This window comes from Lissotriton helveticus, chromosome 1_1 (genome assembly GCF_964261635.1).
Source record: "Lissotriton helveticus chromosome 1_1, aLisHel1.1, whole genome shotgun sequence".
NCBI lineage: Eukaryota > Metazoa > Chordata > Amphibia > Caudata > Salamandridae > Lissotriton > Lissotriton helveticus.
Genome location: NC_136057.1, coordinates 1,144,225,246 through 1,144,247,430, shown reverse-complemented (window position 1 = coordinate 1,144,247,430; position 22,185 = coordinate 1,144,225,246).

Sequence of the window (22,185 nt, the reverse complement as noted above, 5' to 3'; positions counted from 1 at the left end):
TGGAGCAGTGAGAAAGGGACTCATGTCTGAGTATACCCTGCCACACCTATAGTGGCCAAAAACGATTCAGAAAAGGGGGTGGTGATGAACAGAGTGTCTGAATTAAGCAGACCACTCTTACCCAGTCCAAAGATCAGGGCTTGATCCATCACCGTTATTTATCTCACTGCCCCATCCCAGCTCAGAACCTGGCTATATGCAAATTAGTCTGTCCCTGGCCCAGTGCATCATGGGAACAGGGCAGACCAAACTACCAAGCCAATTCTTCACCAGAAAGGAGACAAGCTACCGGGGACCGGTTTCTGGCATTTCAGCCTCTTCGGCCCGGCTTGCTTGAATCCTGATGGAGCAGTGAGAAAGGGACTCATGTCTGAGTATACCCTGCCACAACTATAGTGGCCAAAAACGATTCAGAAAAGGGGGTGGTGATGAACAGAGTGTCTGAATTAAGCAGACCACTCTTACCCAGTCCAAAGATCAGGGCTTGATCCATCACCGTTATTTATCTCACTGCCCCATCCCAGCTCAGAACCTGGCTATATGCAAATTAGTCTGTCCCTGGCCCAGTGCATCATGGGAACAGGGCAGACCAAACTACCAAGCCAATTCTTCACCAGAAAGGAGACAAGCTACCGGGGACCGGTTTCTGGCATTTCAGCCTCTTCGGCCCGGCTTGCTTGAATCCTGATGGAGCAGTGAGAAAGGGACTCATGTCTGAGTATACCCTGCCACACCTATAGTGGCCAAAAACGATTCAGAAAAGGGGGTGGTGATGAACAGAGTGTCTGAATTAAGCAGACCACTCTTACCCAGTCCAAAGATCAGGGCTTGATCCATCACCGTTATTTATCTCACTGCCCCATCCCAGCTCAGAACCTGGCTATATGCAAATTAGTCTGTCCCTGGCCCAGTGCATCATGGGAACAGGGCAGACCAAACTACCAAGCCAATTCTTCACCAGAAAGGAGACAAGCTACCGGGGACCGGTTTCTGGCATTTCAGCCTCTTCGGCCCGGCTTGCTTGAATCCTGATGGAGCAGTGAGAAAGGGACTCATGTCTGAGTATACCCTGCCACACCTATAGTGGCCAAAAACGATTCAGAAAAGGGGGTGGTGATGAACAGAGTGTCTGAATTAAGCAGACCACTCTTACCCAGTCCAAAGATCAGGGCTTGATCCATCACCGTTATTTATCTCACTGCCCCATCCCAGCTCAGAACCTGGCTATATGCAAATTAGTCTGTCCCTGGCCCAGTGCATCATGGGAACAGGGCAGACCAAACTACCAAGCCAATTCTTCACCAGAAAGGAGACAAGCTACCGGGGACCGGTTTCTGGCATTTCAGCCTCTTCGGCCCGGCTTGCTTGAATCCTGATGGAGCAGTGAGAAAGGGACTCATGTCTGAGTATACCCTGCCACACCTATAGTGGCCAAAAACGATTCAGAAAAGGGGGTGGTGATGAACAGAGTGTCTGAATTAAGCAGACCACTCTTACCCAGTCCAAAGATCAGGGCTTGATCCATCACCGTTATTTATCTCACTGCCCCATCCCAGCTCAGAACCTGGCTATATGCAAATTAGTCTGTCCCTGGCCCAGTGCATCATGGGAACAGGGCAGACCAAACTACCAAGCCAATTCTTCACCAGAAAGGAGACAAGCTACCGGGGACCGGTTTCTGGCATTTCAGCCTCTTCGGCCCGGCTTGCTTGAATCCTGATGGAGCAGTGAGAAAGGGACTCATGTCTGAGTATACCCTGCCACACCTATAGTGGCCAAAAACGATTCAGAAAAGGGGGTGGTGATGAACAGAGTGTCTGAATTAAGCAGACCACTCTTACCCAGTCCAAAGATCAGGGCTTGATCCATCACCGTTATTTATCTCACTGCCCCATCCCAGCTCAGAACCTGGCTATATGCAAATTAGTCTGTCCCTGGCCCAGTGCATCATGGGAACAGGGCAGACCAAACTACCAAGCCAATTCTTCACCAGAAAGGAGACAAGCTACCGGGGACCGGTTTCTGGCATTTCAGCCTCTTCGGCCCGGCTTGCTTGAATCCTGATGGAGCAGTGAGAAAGGGACTCATGTCTGAGTATACCCTGCCACACCTATAGTGGCCAAAAACGATTCAGAAAAGGGGGTGGTGATGAACAGAGTGTCTGAATTAAGCAGACCACTCTTACCCAGTCCAAAGATCAGGGCTTGATCCATCACCGTTATTTATCTCACTGCCCCATCCCAGCTCAGAACCTGGCTATATGCAAATTAGTCTGTCCCTGGCCCAGTGCATCATGGGAACAGGGCAGACCTGAAGTGCTAGGCGCCGCAGCAGCGATTGTGTGCTCTCACGCCTGATTTTAAAGTCACGATATTGAAGTGTGTTTTAAAATTGTATTTACTGTGCAACCTTACCCTGTTCTTAACTTGGTCGCCGCCCCGTTCCACCACGGCTTGTGCCACTAGTGTGGAGTGCGTTCCTGACCTTTGGCCCGGCCCCTGAGGGCGTTACACTTCCGCCAGAGGCGGGACCGGTGCCTTCTTAGGCAGCACCACCTTCTCCCACGCAGCGGACGTGCCTGAAGTGCTAGGCACTGCAGCAGCGATTGTGTGCTCTCACTCCTGATTTTAAAGTCACAATATTGAAGTGTGTTTTAAAATTGTATTTACTGTGCAACCTTACCCTGTTCTTAACTTGGTCGCCGCCCCGTTCCACCACGGCTTGTGCCGCTAGTGTGGAGGGCGTTCCTGACCTTTGGCCCGGCCCCTGAGGGCGTTACACTTCCACCAGAGGCGGGACCGGTGCCTTCTTAGGCAGCACCACCTTCTCCCGCGCAGCGGACGCGCCTGAAGTGCTAGGCGCCGCAGCAGCGATTGTGTGCTCTCACTCCTGATTTTAAAGTCACGATATTGAAGTGTTTTAAAATTGTATTTACTGTGCAACCTTACCCTGTTCTTTACTCGGTCGCTGTCCCATTCCACCACGGCTTGTGCCGCTAGTGTGGCAGGACTGGTGCCTTCTTAGGCAGCACCACCTTCTCCCGCGCAGTGGACGCGCGCTGCGGACCGCGGGCGGGTCGCCAAAGGCGAGCCCGTCTGCGCCCGTCCGCGCTGGTCCGTCGCCAGTCGCCTGGACCCCTGGTTGACAGGCAAACGAATGGCCCCTCACGCTCGAGAGGAGCTGATTGGTATCAGGAGTCAGGCAGACTGTATGGCACATTTGTGGCACCCCGGTTCTTTTGCACACAATGTGACCACTCTGGCTTTAAGGCCACAGAGGTCTGTCCGACGCCATCACCCACAGCCTCAGTGGCAAAGAACTCCACAAAATGAAGCATATTGAGCCTAAATTGTAGGTCTCTAGTGAAACATCACGAAGATGTCAATGAGCTTCTCATAGATCGTTCCCCCGACCTCCTATTTCTGACAGAAACGTGGTTAACCGATGACTCCTCGGCCATTTCAGCCCTTGCTCTCCCTCCAGGCTATCTTATATGTACTCAGAATAGACCCAAAGGAAGGGGGAGTGGATTAGCGGTGACTTTTAAAACCAACTATTCCTGTACCCTCAACCCCACAAGCATAGTCAGTTGTGAAAGCGTGATATTTAAGATAAGGGTCTCCGACACATTTACCCTCACGGGGCTCCTGATATACCGCCCCCATGGGTCAGCGAGCGCTTTTCAGGAGTCACTGGTATCGACCATCTCGACGTTAGCCTTACAATCAGCAAACTTTAGTATATTGGGGGACCTCAATCTCCATCTTGAGCACCGTGATTCACCCATCATACTAAAGTTTCTGGGCGACCTGGAGGCCTGCCAGCTCAATCAGCTATTTGATGGGCCATCGCATCAGGCAGGTCACCTGTTAGACCCGGTGTTCACAAACATCCAGGAAGTTACAATTACTACCCCTAGTCCCCTCAGTTGGACCGATCACTTCCCGGTCCTCATCTCGATCAAGATCCCAGCTAGCTGTAGGGAAAAGCTCCCTTCCCTTTTGTGGAGGCACCCCTGAAATAAATTGGATGATGTCCTGTTTGAAGCCAGACTGAAAACCTCCCGCCCAGTTTGGCCTGGCAATATGGAGGAGGCTGATACAGCTTACAGGGAGTGGATAAAGAAGTCACTGGATCACTTCATCCCTATGAAACGGTCGAGGCCAAGCATGAGCAGTCCCATCCTTGGTACTCTGAGGCACTCGCAACTAAAAAAAAGCAATGCAAGTTACTGGAGCGCATCTGGAGGCGATCATATGATCACCTGGCCAAAACCAACTTCAGATCCGCTACTAAAGCTTATCATAAACTTATAAAGATGACCAAAGCCAGCTATTACACTGACTTGATCAATTCCAGCACCAACCGCTCCAAAACTATTTTTGCTCTGGTGAAGGACATGACCAATGCTCCGGAGGGAACAGGTAACTTGATAGTATCTGAAGCACAGTGCGAAGAACTATCATGTTTCTTTATTGACAAAGTGAAAGGGATCTACAACTCTCTACACTCGGATGGACCCACTACGACCCCCAGCCCCGCCATAGGCCTAACCGACCTCCCATACTCACTTCAAATCCTCCCACCCATTGAGCAGACTGAGATGGAACTCCTGGCTTTAAAAGTAAAGTCTGGATCCCCGGAAGATCCCGTCAAACCTGAATTGTTTAGATCATTTCAGGACTCCATTCTGCGGGAGGGGCGGGTGTTGATCAACAACTCATTTCAGTCAGCCTCCATCCCCAAATCTAGGAAACATGCTAAGATAGTCCCCCTTTTAAAAAAACCCTCGTTGGACCCCGCCAGGCCAGATAGTTTTAGACTTATCTCTTTACTGCCGTACCTTGCCAAGTTGGCGGAAGCACATGTGAATTCCATCTTGACCACCTACCTGGAGTCCAATGGGATTCTGGACGAGTCTCAAAATGGATTCTGTGCTGAACACAGCACGGAGTCTGCTTTATTGGCCGTCACGGAACATCTAAGGGAGGCACAGGACCGGGGCAAGACCTCGATTCTGATTCTGCTGGATTTGAGTGCGGCCTTTGACACGGTCTCCCACAGGATCTTGCTTGAGAGACTGTGGGAGATCGGAGTCAGGGAGAGTGCCCTGGATTGGTTCGTGTAATTTCTATCCGACCGCTCCTTCCAGGTGCACGGCCCGCCGTACTCGTCCAGCAGGCACTCTCTTGAAAGTGGGGTTCCACAGGGGTCTGCGCTCAGCCCCATACTGTTTAACCTGTATGTCCGCCCCCTGGCCATGTTGGCTCGGGAACGTAAGATCAAATTAATATCGTATGCGGACGACACGCAACTTATTTTCACCTTTTCCAAAAACACTGTGGCGGACAAAACCAAATTCCAAGAAGATATCCTGGCCGTATCAAACTGGTTGTCTCAGAACTGCCTCCAGTTAAATTCATCTAAAACGGAGGTACTCCTAATAGGCAGCGATACACAGAAATGGGACAAGCACTGGTGGCCCCCCACATTAGGACCACCTCCCATGCCTAAGGAGGTAGTCAAAAATTTGGGTGTGATGTTGGATAACTCACTTGCTTTAGAGATCCATGCTAAAAGAGTGGCAGGCACCTGTTATGGTCACCTACGCTTCCTCAAACCCATTCTTGGCTTCTTTGAGCCTCTCACTCGTCAGATCATAGTCCAGGCCCTAGTCTTATACCATCTAGACTACTGTAATGTTCTTATGCTTGGCTCCAACTTGACAGTGATAAATAGGCTACAAAGAGCTCAGAATGCCGCCGCCCGTATTTTGTTTGCACTACAAAAAACCTGCCACACATCCCCGATCTTCCGACGCCTGCATTGGCTGCCGATCATACAACGCATTCAATTTAAAACTCTCTGCCTAACCCATAAAATCCTGTACTGCGCTGGCCCCCAAACCTTGCAGGGACTTTGTTCCCTTTACGCCCCCACGCGTGCCCTCCGCTCGGCAGACCTCTTTCTTGCCCGCACAATCAAGATCCGGAGGAGTAGAGCCGGCGGCCGCTCCTTCAGGTATCTGGCCCCGAAGCTCTGGAACTCGATCCCCCTAAGGGCACGGGCCACCACCAACCACATGCTTTTTCGAAAACAAATTAAAACCTGGTTGTTCTCTTCAATTTAACATACCCTCACTGGCTGCGTTGTTCTGCCTTCTGGCATGTCTGCAAGCGCTGGGACGCCCCGTTGCTGGGGTAACCATGCGCTATATAAACTGGATTAACATAACATAACATAACAACACACCGTACACACCCACACAGCTGTGTATAAAACACGCCCCTTCACTGACCACAATCCTTTCCAACACTCCAGAAGAGAAGGGCATACACCAGATCTGACAGGAGAGGCAAGAGAACACAGCACACCCTCCACCATTACACCAGCACCAACAATCCCCCAGCACATAACACACCTAACACAAAAACACCACACCCACCACCCACACCCCTGCACCCACAAACACTTCAAACACCACACACCATGGCATTACAGAAAATGCTCAAATTCACAGAGAGTGAGTTGACAGTCATGGTAAATGAGAGTGGAACCACAACTGTTTGGTAGCCTGGTCCAAAAGACGCCATTAGCCACAAGGACTCAAATGTGGGAAAGGATAGTACAAAGGGTCAGTGCAGTAGGGTCCACTCGCGATCCAAGAAGGAGATCATGAGGCGGTGGCATGATCTCAAGAGGGTTGTCAAAGAGAGGAGGAGCAAGAACTGGGAGCTGGCTAACCAGACTGGCAGTGGCCCTCCCATCCCACAGAAAACAATCACACCATGGGAGGAGAAGTTGCTTCGAATACTGCATCCTGAGAGACTCACAGGAGTATCCGGGGGAGTGGAGGCTTCTAAGTACAAACAAATGTCAACCAACACACTGATATGTACTGTTTTATCACATCCAAAAACACATCCCACACCAGACAAATCACATCCATCTGCACCACACACCCACAAAAGCCTGTCTCACAGATCCAACAAACACCCACTCCCATGTACCCCTTAGGGAGCTAGAAATATAACCATGGGAGCATGAGCACAGTCAGCCTGCACTACTACTCCCACCATGACCCCTGTCCCAGACCCCACCAAGTTGGAGGCCACCCTCCCTCCCACAAGCACTGTGAAGCCATTGCATTATTCCCCAAATGAACAAACAGGTAGGTAGCCATATTGCTTGTGAGGCCTGTATGTGGGAGGGAGGCCTCCACTACTACTCCCACCATGCCCCCTGTCCCATATCCCATCAAGATGGAGCCCTTCCCCACACCACCCTGGAGCACATGGAAGCCATTGCATTCTTCACCCTCACCTTACAGGTAGGTAGCCATCTTCTCTGGGAGGCTTGTATGTGGGAGGGAGGCCTGCACTACTATACCCACCGTGCCCCCTGTCACACACCCCAGCAAGATGGAGGCCACCCTCCCTCCCAAAAGCATTGTTAAGCCATTGCATAGTTCACCAAACAAACTAACAGGTAGGTAGCCATCTTGCTTGTGAGGCCTGTACGTGGGAGGGAGGCCTACACTACTACTCCCACCATGCCCCCTGTCCCACACCCCAGCAAGATGGAGCCCTCCCCCCCACCACCCAGGAGCACATGGAAGCCATTGCATTCTTCACCCTCACCTTACAGGTAGGTAGCCATCTTCTCTGGGAGGCCAGTATGTGAGAGGGAGGCCTGCACTACTACTCCCACCATGCCCGCTGTCCCACACCCCAACAAGATGGAGCCCTCCCCCCACACCACCCTGGAGCATATGGTACCCATTGCATTCTTCACCCTCACCTTAAAGGTAGGTAGCCATCTTCTCTGGGAGGTCTGTATGTGGGAGAGAGGCCTGTGCTAATACTCCCACCATGTCCCCTATCCCACACCCCAGCAAGATGGAGCCCTCCCCTCACACCACCCTGGAGCACATGGAAGCCATTGCATTCTTCACCCTCACCTTACACGTAGGTAGCCATCTTCTCTGGGAGGCCTCTATGTTGGAGGGACGCCTGCACTACTACTCCCACCATACCCCCTGTCCCACATCCCAGCAAGATGGAGCCCTCCCTCCCTCCCACAAGCTCTGTGAAGCCTTTGCATTGTTCAACAAATAAACCTACAGGTAGGAAGCCATCTTCTCTGGGAAACCTGTATGTTGGAGGGAGGCCTGCACTACTACTCCCACAAGATGGAGCCCTTCTCTTCCTCCCACAAGCACTGTGAAGCCATTGCATTGTTCACCAAACAAACCTACAGGTAGGTAGCCATCTTCTCTGGGAGGCCTGTATGTGGGAGGGAGACCTGCATCACTACACACACCACCAATTGCATTCAATGCATCAATACCAGAGATGTGCGAGTAATGTATGTACCTCTGCATCATGTATTGAGGCACAGTATTGCACTTACACATTTTTTTGATGAACTGTCAATTGTGAAGTGTACAGACAGTGGATGACACACAGCTAATAGATTTCTTGCACAGTGCACAACACTGACCATTCCCCATCTAATCCACAGGTGACCAATAGCTCACTGCTGAGGATGACAATGGCGACCAGCAGAGCCAGTCTCCACCCCCGGTACATGGGCTCTGGGATGTAAACTCCCAAGATTCTTTGGAAAATGAGCTCCAGGCCGGCCCATCTGGTGTGCCAGGGAGCACCAGGACCCAGGCCCCCATCCTCCCAAATACCATGTCTGCTGCAATAATAACTGCACAGCAGGCCCCTGGAGTTACAGCCTGTGCCTCCACCGCCAACACCACCACCAGTGCCATGTGCAGCACCCTCCCTGTCCCAGTGGCTGACCAGCCCACACCAACTACTGTGGACAACAGGGAGAGTGTGCATGGACCCACAGTGGTGAGGCAATAGGTCAGTGACAGCAGGGTAGGTGGGAGGGCCAGGGTCACCCCCAGTCCTCTGGAGGTTTGCACACCATCCCTGGACCACTTCGGTGCCTACGGACAGGTCCAGGGACAAAGTGGCCGGCCTGAAGAACTATTACGAGAGCTCATCCTGCTGATGAGGTCCATCGACACACGCATGGGACAAATGGTGGTCCTTATGGGCCAGCAAGTGGCGTTACTGAGGGACAGGCCTGCGTCCCAAACAACACCTCCGCCCCCTCTGTGGTGCTGCAGGATGACAGTGCACCATCCTCCCCTAGGGCCACAGAGAGGGTTGAGTTCTCAGACACTGCTGGCCATGCAGCAGGACCCCCCCGCCCAAGCAATCAAAGAAGAGCCTGGGAGTGTCTGGAGGCAAAGCACCAGTCAAACGCCAGTCATGGAGCCAGCACTGATGGAAACCCTCTTCCCACTGCAGTCCAAATTGCCTGTTTGGACTGTCCTTCCCCACACTGCCTTGTGAATGGCACCTGTCTGTTGGACTGGGTCACCACATCCATGTGATGTCTACTCTTACATCTAATTTACTATGACTGTCAACTCACTACCACATCACCACCTTCATGTAAATCTGCCCGCACCCCTCACATGTCAACTATGTAAATAAAATACCTTACACAATTCAATTGGTTCAGCTTCGTTTTTAGTTCATTATTTACAGTGTTCAAAATGTCCATAATTTATCCAAAAGATGTACTCATGTAGTATGTAGGTATGGAGAATTTCAAGGCACCTAGGGAGACACAACAGAACAACAGTCACTGGTGTGGTGTGGCATCACAGACAGTACACTACACCAACCATCTACATGAGTCAACAGGCAGGCAACACAATGTGCAACAAGAGTCCCGTATATGTTCACAGATGACATGTCACAGGCACATTTCCACACACAGGTGACATTACATGTGCCTTTCTGTACCATCCGCACATAGCCCTTCATGACCACAGCAATCACACCAAACATAGTACATGTTGTACCTCGTCACCCACCTTAAAGTGAAGTAGCGGGTGATGAGCTGTTGACGCATTTCAACTCCTTCCTCCTCTCCACCGTCCTCATCACTGGACTGAGGTCCTTGGCCAGTCGGGGGCCTTGGGTCCTCATCATCATCAAGGAGCAGGGGAATCCCCTTGTGAATGGCCATGTTGTGGAACATACAGCATGACACAATGATCTTACAGACCTTTCCAGGCGAGTATGACAGTGCACCTCCAGTGCTGTCAAGGCAGCAGAATCTTGACTTCAGCAGGCCAAAAGTCCGCTCAATTACATGACGGGTACTGCCATGGGCCTCATTGTATCTCATATCTGCTGGGGTCCTGGGATTACGTAGTGGGCTCAGCAGCCATAGATGGCTGGGATATGCAGAGTCACCTAGGAATGACAAACACACATTGCAATGCTGCACAGGCAGAGGGCAGCAGGTCACACACACACACATCACGCCATATTATTAGGCATACTCACCCACAATCCAAGCACGCTCTGGAAGCAGATTTCCCATCATCCGGGCCACAATGCTGTTCCTCAGGATGTACGAGTAATGGGCCGAGGCGGGGAATCTGGCACACACATGCGAAATGGTCATGTCTGCCAGGCACACCACCTGCCCATTGATCGAGTGATAATGTTTTTATTGCGAAAAATGTGCTCACTCGCCTGTGGTGGCACCAGATCAACATTTGTGTGCAATCAATGGCACCAACAACATGGGGGATGTTCCCAAGCGGATAGAAGTCTCCCTTCACAACGGCCGATTCTGCTCCCCTGGGGAAATGTATGTACCTGTCCTTATAGATCATCATGGCTGCAAGTACATCCCTCAGCACCAGGCTAAACATGGGTTGGGATATCCCTGCAGCGCTGGCCACAGTCTCCTGGAAGGAACCAGTTGCAAAAAAATGGAGGGCTGCCATCACTTTGTACATTGGTGTGAAAGCTATTGAGTAGTGGCAACGAGGCTGCAGGTGGGGCTCCAACAGATCACTCAGGGTCTTCAGGGTGGGTCTGTTGGGGAAGAATTTGCGAATGATCGCGACATCCTCCATGACCTCCAGCAGTGTCAAGTGACGTAGGAGATTAGGCATCCTCCTAGTTGAGATGAAAATGGGCACATGTCAATGAACAACCATCATGAGATGGCCACAGCACATCCAGTTAAGGATGTCAAGAAAAAACAAACACTGCCCTGAGAAATGCGTGACACACCAGGTTACATGGGTGGACCTTGGAGCCACACAGAGGGCACACCTCTCCATTTACCATACACAAGTGTGTCAAACAACACATAGGTCAATGTGAATGCACACACACTAAACCCCACATTTCACATATGCACGCCTTGCAGCTTACGATCCAGCCAATGTGTGCAAAATGAACATGACTGCCTCATTCTCATCTGCTGTACCTGTCACACCTCAATGCATCATTTAAACTCGGCACACAACACAATGCTCGCAGTAGTCCGCAAACTATCATTTGTGTGTATGAGCAGATATAAAAGCACAAGTAAGTAACAACATCATACAGTGAGACAAGCCTTGTCACGGTCATCACTGACCCACAACACATTGATTAGTGCACACATTCAGCACTGTCACGCACCATCAACCATCAAATGCACGGTTGACATGGCAGGTATTGTGTAGATGATGATGTGCCCTTCACCATGTTGCCACTGTGCACGTTTTCAACAGTTCCTGATGGACATTCCCATTGCATGCCACCCTATTCGTGGTAGCTATTGCCTGGCCCCGGCGGTGTGTCACCAGCACCACCCCTTACATGAGTGCAGTAGTCATTGGCATGGAGACATGCCCAAATGGTGGTGGGCATGCTCCACCACCCTACTCGTGGTAGCTACTGCCTGGCCCCAGCGGTGTGTCACCAGCATCACCCCTTACACGAGTGCAATAGTCATTGGGATGGAGACTTGCCAAATGGTGGTGGGCATGCTCTGCCTCCCTACGCGCGGTAGCTACCGCCTGGCCCTGGCGGTGTGTCACCAGCACCACCCCTTACACGAGTGCAGTAGTCACTGGCATGGAGACATGCCCAAATGGCGATGGGCATGCTTTGATTTGATAAGAATTGGATAGATGCACAGCAAATTAGTTATGTTTCAATAGTCTTGTTTATACAATCTTATGGTGCACCGAAAGGTGGCGTAGAGAGTCCAACGGCGTCCTTACGTATAAGTAGAGAAGTGAGACTAGAAGAGCCCTAGAATCATCCCTTTACGGGTACACATGTAGTTGTCTTCTCATGAAAAAGACTTCCAATCCTGTTTTTTTCTTAGTGTGTGTTTTTATTTCTTTAACACTTTAGGTTTTGAACTTTCAAACATCTTATGTTGTCCTCTTAACTTTTCTCAAACATTTTTTTCTTTCAGGCAATGTCATAATAGTGTTACCAATGCATTTCGGGCATTAGAGTCATGCCCTTCATCAGGGAGTCGACACTGCAAAACGTAATAAATTACCATTACTATCGAGTGATCAAAAAACAATATGTAACAAGGATAATATCATTACAGCATTACCAGCTTGCACAAAAAAACATAACAATAACAATAAGGATACAAGTAAAGTTCTAAATGTGTTGTGTTGAAAGGGTTAGTGGTGGAGTATTCACGTGGTGAGCAAGGTAATAAAGCGAAATATCACTTACATGCCTTTCGTTATAAGGTTGTTCCAATCTATGAAAAAGAAACGGAGAGGCTCGGTTACGGTGTGACTGTTAGAAGCTAAGGCGTACTTTCAAAGGAATGTGAAGGCGTGTCATCAGGGGTAAACTAACCTGAAATCGAAGTGTGGACGTGCTCGGGTCCGTTACTAATCTTCAATGGCAGCGGCACGAAGATTCTCGGCCGCGCTTTGATATTTTGAAATAGTTCCGATCATGTGGTGGGTCACATGACCGTGGACAGAGAAGAACGACTGGGGCCGGTCTGTGATGATTGGCTGGGTGCTCGAAGACAACCCAATGCATATCTCGTTAGGGGAAATGCTAGATCGAGTTACACACGCACCATATTTACAGTGTGTAGAAATTCAAGAAAGTAAGAATATGTGTGACTGTATAATGAAAAATCGTGATAAAAGATCATGATAAAGAATTGTACGGAAGAGTGTGGTGAACCCGTCGAGGTTCAAACCTATGTGGTATTGGTGTGTAAGTGGTCTGGTTCAGTGGGTCGTGCCATTATTGAGTGTGCACGGATAGTGGGAAACTAAGGAAATGTATAAGAAAACAATTAGAAAACAGAGAGTGTCAGATATCATATACACGAACACAATTACCACAATACACGGTCATCGGAGCAATTAATTACAAATAGCACGAGAATTCGATTCTTTCGTTCAAACCCATCGGTTTTTGGTTAGAAAGTTTTTGAATCCAGTGGTTCTCCCTTCTGAGTAGATATTTGGAATTGTCTCTCCCTTCAATTTTCTGGACAGTTTCTAAAATGATGAACTTGATTTGGGAAACGTTGTGGTGTTCTTCTACAAAATGTAATGATAGGGCTGTTTTAGTGTTCTTCAGTCGAATATTAGACTTGTGTTCGGTTAGTCGCACCTTGATGCGGCGTTCCGTTTTTCCCACGTACATCTTTCCACATGGGCATCTTATCCCATAAATTAGATTGCTGGATTCACAGGTGGCGTTTACCTTTAGTTTGATTGAATTACCTTTTGAAGGGTGGCTTATGGTGTTTCCTCGGATTATATTGTTGCAGTTACCGCAATTAAGACAAGGTTTGGTTCCTGAGTGAGTTATGTTTTCTGCGGGTTTGTTCTGAAGAATTTCTCCCAAGTTCTTGGCTCTAGTGAAAGCGAATATTGGTGGTTGGCTAAATGACTGTTTAAAATCTGGTTCGATGTTAAGAATTGACCAATGTTTCAAAATGATTTGCTTATACTTCTTACTGGCTGTGGAATATTTCGATACCACCACTGTACGTGTTTGGTCAGTTTTCGCTTTGGGAGTTAAGAGATTTGATCTATTCATTTTGTCAATTCTCTCCTTTGATTCCTCCACTACTGCTGGTGGATATCCTCTGGCAATGAATTTGTTAGTCATTTCTTTAAGTCGTATCTGTAAGGTCATTTCATCAGAGGTTATTCTTTTCACTCTAGCCATTTGTGAGAATGGTAAGTTCCTGATTAGGTTGGGTTCATGAAAACTGGAATATAGTAACATGTTGTTCCTATCGGTAGGTTTAACATATAGGTCAGTCGTGAATCCATTTGGAGTTATTGATACTCTTACATCCAAAAAGTTAACCATGGTATCTGATATGTCCCATGTCAGTTGAATTTGTTGGTCTATGTCATTGAATTTCATCAATTCTGTTCGTAATTTCTCCTCTGTGTTGGTCCAAATGATGAAAAGATCATCAATATATCTGATTATCATTTTAAGGTTGTCTGTCCATTCTTTCTTGGAGAGAATATGTTGGTTTTTATACCACTGCATGAATATGTTGGCATACACGGGTGCTGCCGAATTGCCCATGGCCATGCCAGTGAGCTGTTGGTACCAGGTTTCGTTGACTTTGAAATAACTGTGATACAGTATGAAGTGCATCAGCTCCATAAGAAAAGTCTGAAAATCTGAATCAAGTTCTGTATTAAGCAGAGCAGTTTCCATTGCTTCTATGCCCATGTCGTGAGGTATGCTAGTGTAGAGGCTACGTACATCTGCTGTACATAAGATTACCTTTTCGGTTGAGGTTCCAAAGATCCATAAAAACACTTATGACCCACCAATGCGGCCAATCGTATCAACGCGAGGGAGCCTACATGAACCAATTGGTCAACTACTTGATAGATACATGCAGCCAACAGTTCAATCCATGCAAACTTATGTTAAGGATACCTCACAATTTCTACGGAAATTACAACAGATATCTCTGAACTCAACCGAAAAGGTAATCTTATGTACAGCAGATGTACGTAGCCTCTACACTAGCATACCTCACGACATGGGCATAGAAGCAATGGAAACTGCTCTGCTTAATACAGAACTTGATTCAGATTTTCAGACTTTTCTTATGGAGCTGATGCACTTCATACTGTATCACAGTTATTTCAAAGTCAACGAAACCTGGTACCAACAGCTCACTGGCATGGCCATGGGCAATTCGGCAGCACCCGTGTATGCCAACATATTCATGCAGTGGTATGAAAACCAACATATTCTCTTCAAGAAAGAATGGACAGACAACCTTAAAATGATAATCAGATATATTGATGATCTTTTCATCATTTGGACCAACACAGAGGAGAAATTACGAACAGAATTGATGAAATTCAATGACATAGACCAACGAATTCAACTGACATGGGACATATCAGATACCATGGTTAACTTTTTGGATGTAAGAGTATCAATAACTCCAAATGGATTCACGACTGACCTATATGTTAAACCTACCGATAGGAACAACATGTTACTATATTCCAGTTTTCATGAACCCAACCTAATCAGGAACTTACCATTCTCACAAATGGCTAGAGTGAAAAGAATAACCTCTGATGAAATGACCTTACAGATACGACTTAAAGAAATGACTAACAAATTCATTGCCAGAGGATATCCACCAGCAGTAGTGGAGGAATCAAAGGAGAGAATTGACAAAATGAATAGATCAAATCTCTTAACTCCCAAAGCGAAAACTGACCAAACACGTACAGTGGTGGTATCGAAATATTCCACAGCCAGTAAGAAGTATAAGCAAATCATTTTGAAACATTGGTCAATTCTTAACATCGAACCAGATTTTAAACAGTCATTTAGCCAACCACCAATATTCGCTTTCACTAGAGCCAAGAACTTGGGAGAAATTCTTCAGAACAAACCCGCAGAAAACATAACTCACTCAGGAACCAAACCTTGTCTTAATTGCGGTAACTGCAACAATATAATCCGAGGAAACACCATAAGCCACCCTTCAAAAGGTCATTCAATCAAACTAAAGGTAAACGCCACCTGTGAATCCAGCAATCTAATTTATGGGATAAGATGCCCATGTGGAAAGATGTACGTGGGAAAAACGGAATGCCGCATCAAGGTGCGACTAACCGAACACAAGTCTAATATTCGACTGAAGAACACTAAATCAGCCCTATCATTACATTTTGTAGAAGAACACCACAACGTTTCCCAAATCAAGTTCATCATTTTAGAAACTGTCCAGAAAATTGAAGGGAGAGACAATTCCAAATATCTACTCAGAAGGGAGAACCACTGGATTCAAAAACTTTCTACCCAAAAACCGATGGGTTTGAACGAAAGAATCGAATTCTCGTGCTATTTGTAATTAATTGCTCCGATGACCGTGTATTGTGGTAATTGTGTTCGTGTATATGATATCTGACACTCTCTGTTTTCTAATTGTTTTCTTATAGCATTTCCTTAGTTTCTCACTATCCGTGCACACTCAATAATGGCACGACCCACTGAACCAGACCACTTACACACCAATACCACATAGGTTCGAACCTCAACGGGTTCACCACACTCTTCCGTACAATTCTTTATCATGATCTTTTATCACGATTTTTCATTATACAGTCACACATATTCTTACTTTCTTGAATTTCTACACACTGTAAATATGGTGCGTGTGTAACTCGATCTAGCATTTCCCCTAACGAGATATGCATTGGGTTGTCTTCGAGCACCCAGCCGATCATCACAGACCGGCCCCAGTCTTTCTTCTCTGTCCACGGTCATGTGACCCACCACATGATCGGAACTATTTCAAAATATCAAAGCGCGGCCGAGAATCTTCGTGCCGCTGCCATTGAAGATTAGTAACGGACCCGAGCACGTCCACACTTCGATTTCAGGTTAGTTTACCCCTGATGACACGCCTTCACATTCCTTTGAAAGTACGCCTTAGCTTCTAACAGTCACACCGTAACCGAGCCTCTCCGTTTCTTTTTCATAGATTGGAACAACCTTATAACGAAAGGCATGTAAGTGATATTTCGCTTTATTACATTGCTCATCACGTGAATACTCCACCACTAACCCTTTCAACACAACACATTTAGAACTTTACTTGTATCCTTATTGTTATTGTTATGTTTTTTGTGCAAGCTGGTAATGCTGTAATGATATTATCCTTGTTACATATTGTTTTTTGATCACTCGATAGTAATGGTTATTTATTACGTTTTGCAGTGTCGACTCCCTGATGAAGGGCATGACTCTAATGCCCGAAATGCATTGGTAACACTATTATGACATTGCCTGAAAGAAAAAAAATGTTTGAGAAAAGTTAAGAGGACAACATAAGATGTTTGAAAGTTCAAAACCTAAAGTGTTAAAGAAATAAAAACACACACTAAGAAAAAAACAGGATTGGAAGTCTTTTTCATGAGAAGACAACTACATGTGTGCCCGTAAAGGGATGATTCTAGGGCTCTTCTAGTCTCGCTTCTCTACTTATACGATGGGCATGCTTTGCCACCCTACTCGCGGTAGCTACCGCCTGGCCCCAGCGGTGTGTCATGAGCACCACCCCTTACAGAAATGCGGTGGTCATTGGCATGGAGACATGCCCAAATGGCGGTGGGCATGCTCCACCACCCTACTCACGGTAGCTACCGCCTGTCCCCGGCGGTGTGTCACCAGCACCACCCCATACACAACTGCGGTGGTCATTGGCATGGAGACATACCCAAATGGCGGTAGGCATGCTCCGCACCCCTACTCGCGGTAGCTACCGCCTGGCCCCAGCGATGCTTCACTGCCATGGAGCATTGCCTACAGCAAATGGGAGCAATGATTGCAGTGGCATGATGCAAGTTTGAAAATCACGGAAGGCATGCTCTGCCACTGCGGAGGCGGTCATTGGATGCTTTTGAACGATGCACCATCGCTGTAGCGCACCCCAGGCCCCTGCGGTGCATCACCGCCATGGAGCATTGCCTACAGCCAATGGGAGGGATGATTGTGGTGGCATGATGAAGTTTTGGAAATCGCAAAAGGCGGGCTCCGCCACCGAGGAGGCGGTCATTGGATGCTTTTAAACGATGCACCATCGCGGTAGCGCACCCCGGGCCCCTGCGGTGCATCACTGCTATGGAGCATTGCATACAAGCATACCTCATGATTTGGGCATGGAAGCAATTGAGAATATGTTATTGCATTCTGATTTGGACACTGATCTACAAATTTTTCTAATGCAATTGATGCACTTCACACTGTACCAAAGCTATTTCCAATGGGCAGGTCAACACTACGTACAGTTGTCCGGTACCTCTATGGGCAACTGTGCTGCGCCTGTCTATGCCAACGCCTTCATGAAGTATTTTGAAGAGAACAACATACTGAACCTCAACTCTTGGCAGATGCATGCAAGGATTTTCCTAAGATATATTGACGATATCTTTGTCGTATGGCAGGGAGACCATGAATCCCTGAACAATGCACTATCACAACTCAACCAAATCAATGATCGTATTCAATTCACTCATGAGTTCAGCCAGGAAACAATCACCTTTCTTGATGTCAAAATCACCCATGCCAAAGATCATTTGGAAACAGATCTATTTCGAAAATCCACAGACAAAAACAACACTGTGCATTACAAATCTTTTCATCAGATGGCTTTGAAAAATCATCTACTGTTTTCCCAATTGCTTCGGGTTAAACGAATAGTATCTGAGACTACCAAATTCGAAGAGCAAGCAACCAGCATGATCAAACGATTTGAACAAAGAGGCTATCCGCAAACCATTCTCAAAAATGCCAAAGAACGTTGCGATAAATTGAGCCGTCAGGAGGCTTTGACATCCAAGAACAGAGACATTAACAAAAGACCTGTGGTCGTATCAAAATACTCTGTCATGTCGAAAGCATACAAAACATCTATACTCAAACACTGGTCAATTATAGGTACTGAACCCGATTTCAAGCACATTTTTCAAGGTCCACCTTTATTTGCCTACAAAAGAGGTCACAACCTCAAAGAAATCATCACCAAACTGAAACAAGCTACCTCTACCACCTACAAGGGCAACCAACCTTGTTTCAATTGTCAAAATTGTAACAACCTCATCAGAGGCTCTATCTTGAAACATCCCATGAAAGGCACAGACATCAAACTGAAACTCAATGCTACATGAGACACTGAAAATCTGGTGTACATCATAAAATGCCCGTGTGGATTGATTTATACAGGGAAAACCTCACGCAAACTAAAGACATGCATTAACGAACATAAAAGCAACATCAGGACTCAAAATCTCAAATCTTCCGTAGCAGCTCACTTTAAAGAATTCAGACATAACATCAGTCAATTACGATTTGCTGCTGTTGAAGTAGTGCCTAAGCGCGATGACAGAGACAATAATAACTTTCTTCTGCAAAGGGAAAATTACTGGATAAAATTTCTACAGTCGTGCAAACCTTTGGGTTTAAATGATCGGATGGAGTTTTTGTGCTATCTATGAAGTCAACAATGGCCTGTTTTCATGATATCTGTTCTGTATATACTATTTGCATCTTTCATTTATATTCATGTGCGAAATTAATCTATTCTGTTTAGTCATTTTCCTTCATCTGTTGGATACACCGTTACAAGATGGCCGCTACACAATGTATCCTCTTTCTATGTTCACTCCTTAATGACCTTTCACCTTTCCCTATTTCTTTGACTCCATTAACACGCTTAATTGCACTGTTTACTGAATCGCGCTCACACGCTGTTCCTTTTTGGGCTATCAAGTAAGTTTGACTCACTCGTTGTCAGCATATTTATTTAACGGATTACACTGTTGCATGTGCACTCTGTGCTGCATTATTTGGGTCCACATTTTTGATTCTGGTTTGATTTCGGTACTATTCTCGGCAATTTAATGCTTCGTTTCACCTGATAATTCTTGATTTTGTGGACACGCTTGGGCTTTGCTTTTCGGTCTATCTAGACTCACGTATACTTTTCGATATTCGCTTTTCTATCTGGATGAGCACAACACGCACTGTTCATTTTCTGATTAAGACTTTTTGGGATTATCTTTTCACTTCTTCGGCCAGTAAGCTTTATATCTTCACTTTTGTATTATTCTAGTTATGATCAGAATATAACTTTGGTTAAATAGTCAAGATTTTATTGCAATGTTTTTATAGCATGCTATTTTTCGTTGACATTGTAGAACAATATGACACTTGAAAAGATCGTACATATATTTTTTCTTGTCTGTATCATTTTCAGATTACCCCTGACGAAGGACTTAAATAGTCCCAAATGCATTGGGTGACTCCTCAATTGTTGTTTTGAAAATGATGGGAAGCTCAAGGATGTTTAAATAACAATCATCTACTTGATTTGTTCATGTGAAGAAACATGGAATAAAACTTGGATGGAAATCATATCGCTTTTGAAACTTTGATTGAATTCACTAGACGTTCTCACGTCCATTTGGTTGTGCTTGGAGAGACGACACTTACACTAAGTGTCGCAACCTGTGTTCTTGATTACCAGACCTGGTCGGGGAGTGATATCTCTGGTGCACACCTCAACTCGATTCACACCAGCAACTGCGGAGTGCGTAACCTACACTTCATTTGCCCTTCACCATGTTGCCACTGTGCACGTTTTCAACAGTTCCTGATGGACATTCCCATTGCATGCCACCCTATTTGCGGTAGCTATTGCCTGGCCCCGGCGGTGTGTCACCAGCACCACCCCTTACATGAGTGCAGTAGTCATTGGCATGGAGACATGCCCAAATGATGGTGGACATGCTCCACCACCCTACTCGTGGTAGCTACTGCCTGGCCCCAGCGGTGTGTCACCAGCATCACCCCTTACACGAGTGCAGTAGTCATTGGGATGGAGACTTGCCAAATGGTGGTGGGCATGCTCTGCCTCCCTACTCGCGGTAGCTACCGCCTGGCCCTGGCGGTGTGTCACCAGCATCACCCCTTACACGAGTGCAGTAGTCATTGGGATGGAGACTTGCCAAATGGTGGTGGGCATGCTCTGCCTCCCTACTCGCGGTAGCTACCGCCTGGCCCTGGCGGTGTGTCACCAGCACCACCCCTTACACGAGTGCAGTAGTCACTGGCATGGAGACATGCCTAAATGGCGATGGGCATGCTTTGCCACCCTACTCACGGTAGCTACCGCCTGGCCCCAGCGGTGTGTCATGAGCACCACCCCTTACAAAAATGCGGTGGTCATTGGCATGGAGACATGCCCAAATGGCGGTGGGCATGCTCCACCACCCTACTCACGGTAGCTATCGCCTGTCCCCGGTGGTGTGTCACCAGCACCACCCCATACACAACTGCGGTGGTCATTGGCATGGAGACATACCCAAATGGCGGTAGGCATGCTCCGCACCCCTACTCGCGGTAGCTACCGCCTGGCCCCAGCGGTGCTTCACTGCCATGGAGCATTGCCTACAGCCAATGGGAGCAATGATTGCAGTGGCATGATGCAAGTTTGAAAATCACGGAAGGCATGCTCTGCCACTGCGGAGGCGGTCATTGGATGCTTTTGAACGATGCACCATCGCTGTAGCGCACCCCAGGCCCCTGCGGTGCATCACCGCCATGGAGCATTGCCTACAGCCAATGGGAGCGATGATTGTGGTGGCATGATGAAGTTTTGGAAATCGCAAAAGGCGGGCTCCGCCACCGAGGAGGCGGTCATTGGATGCTTTTAAATGATGCACCATCGCGGTAGCGCACCCCGGGCCCCTGCGGTGCATCACTGCTATGGAGCATTGCCTACAGCCAATGGGAGTGATGATTGCAGTGGCATGATGCAGTTTTGAAAATCGCAGAAGGCGCGCTCCGCCACCGCAGAGGCGGTTATTGGATGCTTTTGAACGATGCACTATCGCGGTAGCGCACCCCAGGACCCTGCCGCGCATCACCGCCATGGAGCATTGCCTACAGCCAATGGGAGCAATGATTGCGGTGGCAGGATGCTGTTTTGAAAATCGCAGAAGGCGTGCTCCGCCACCGCAGAGACGGTCATTGGATGGGTTTGAAAAAGGCAGACCTGGACAACCAATTGTTGCAGCTTGGCACCTAAGAAACGATCCCGGGGGCTATAAATCTGTGGGAGTGGGCCTCACATTTCCACTGCTCACAGAGCCTGCTGCCTGGGACCCTCTCCTGCTGCTGCCTACAGAGCCTTCTGCCTGAGACCCTCTCCTGCTGCTGCCTACAGAGTCTGCTGCCTGGGACCCTCTCCTGCTGCTTCCTACAGAGCCTGCAGCCTGGGACCCATCACCAC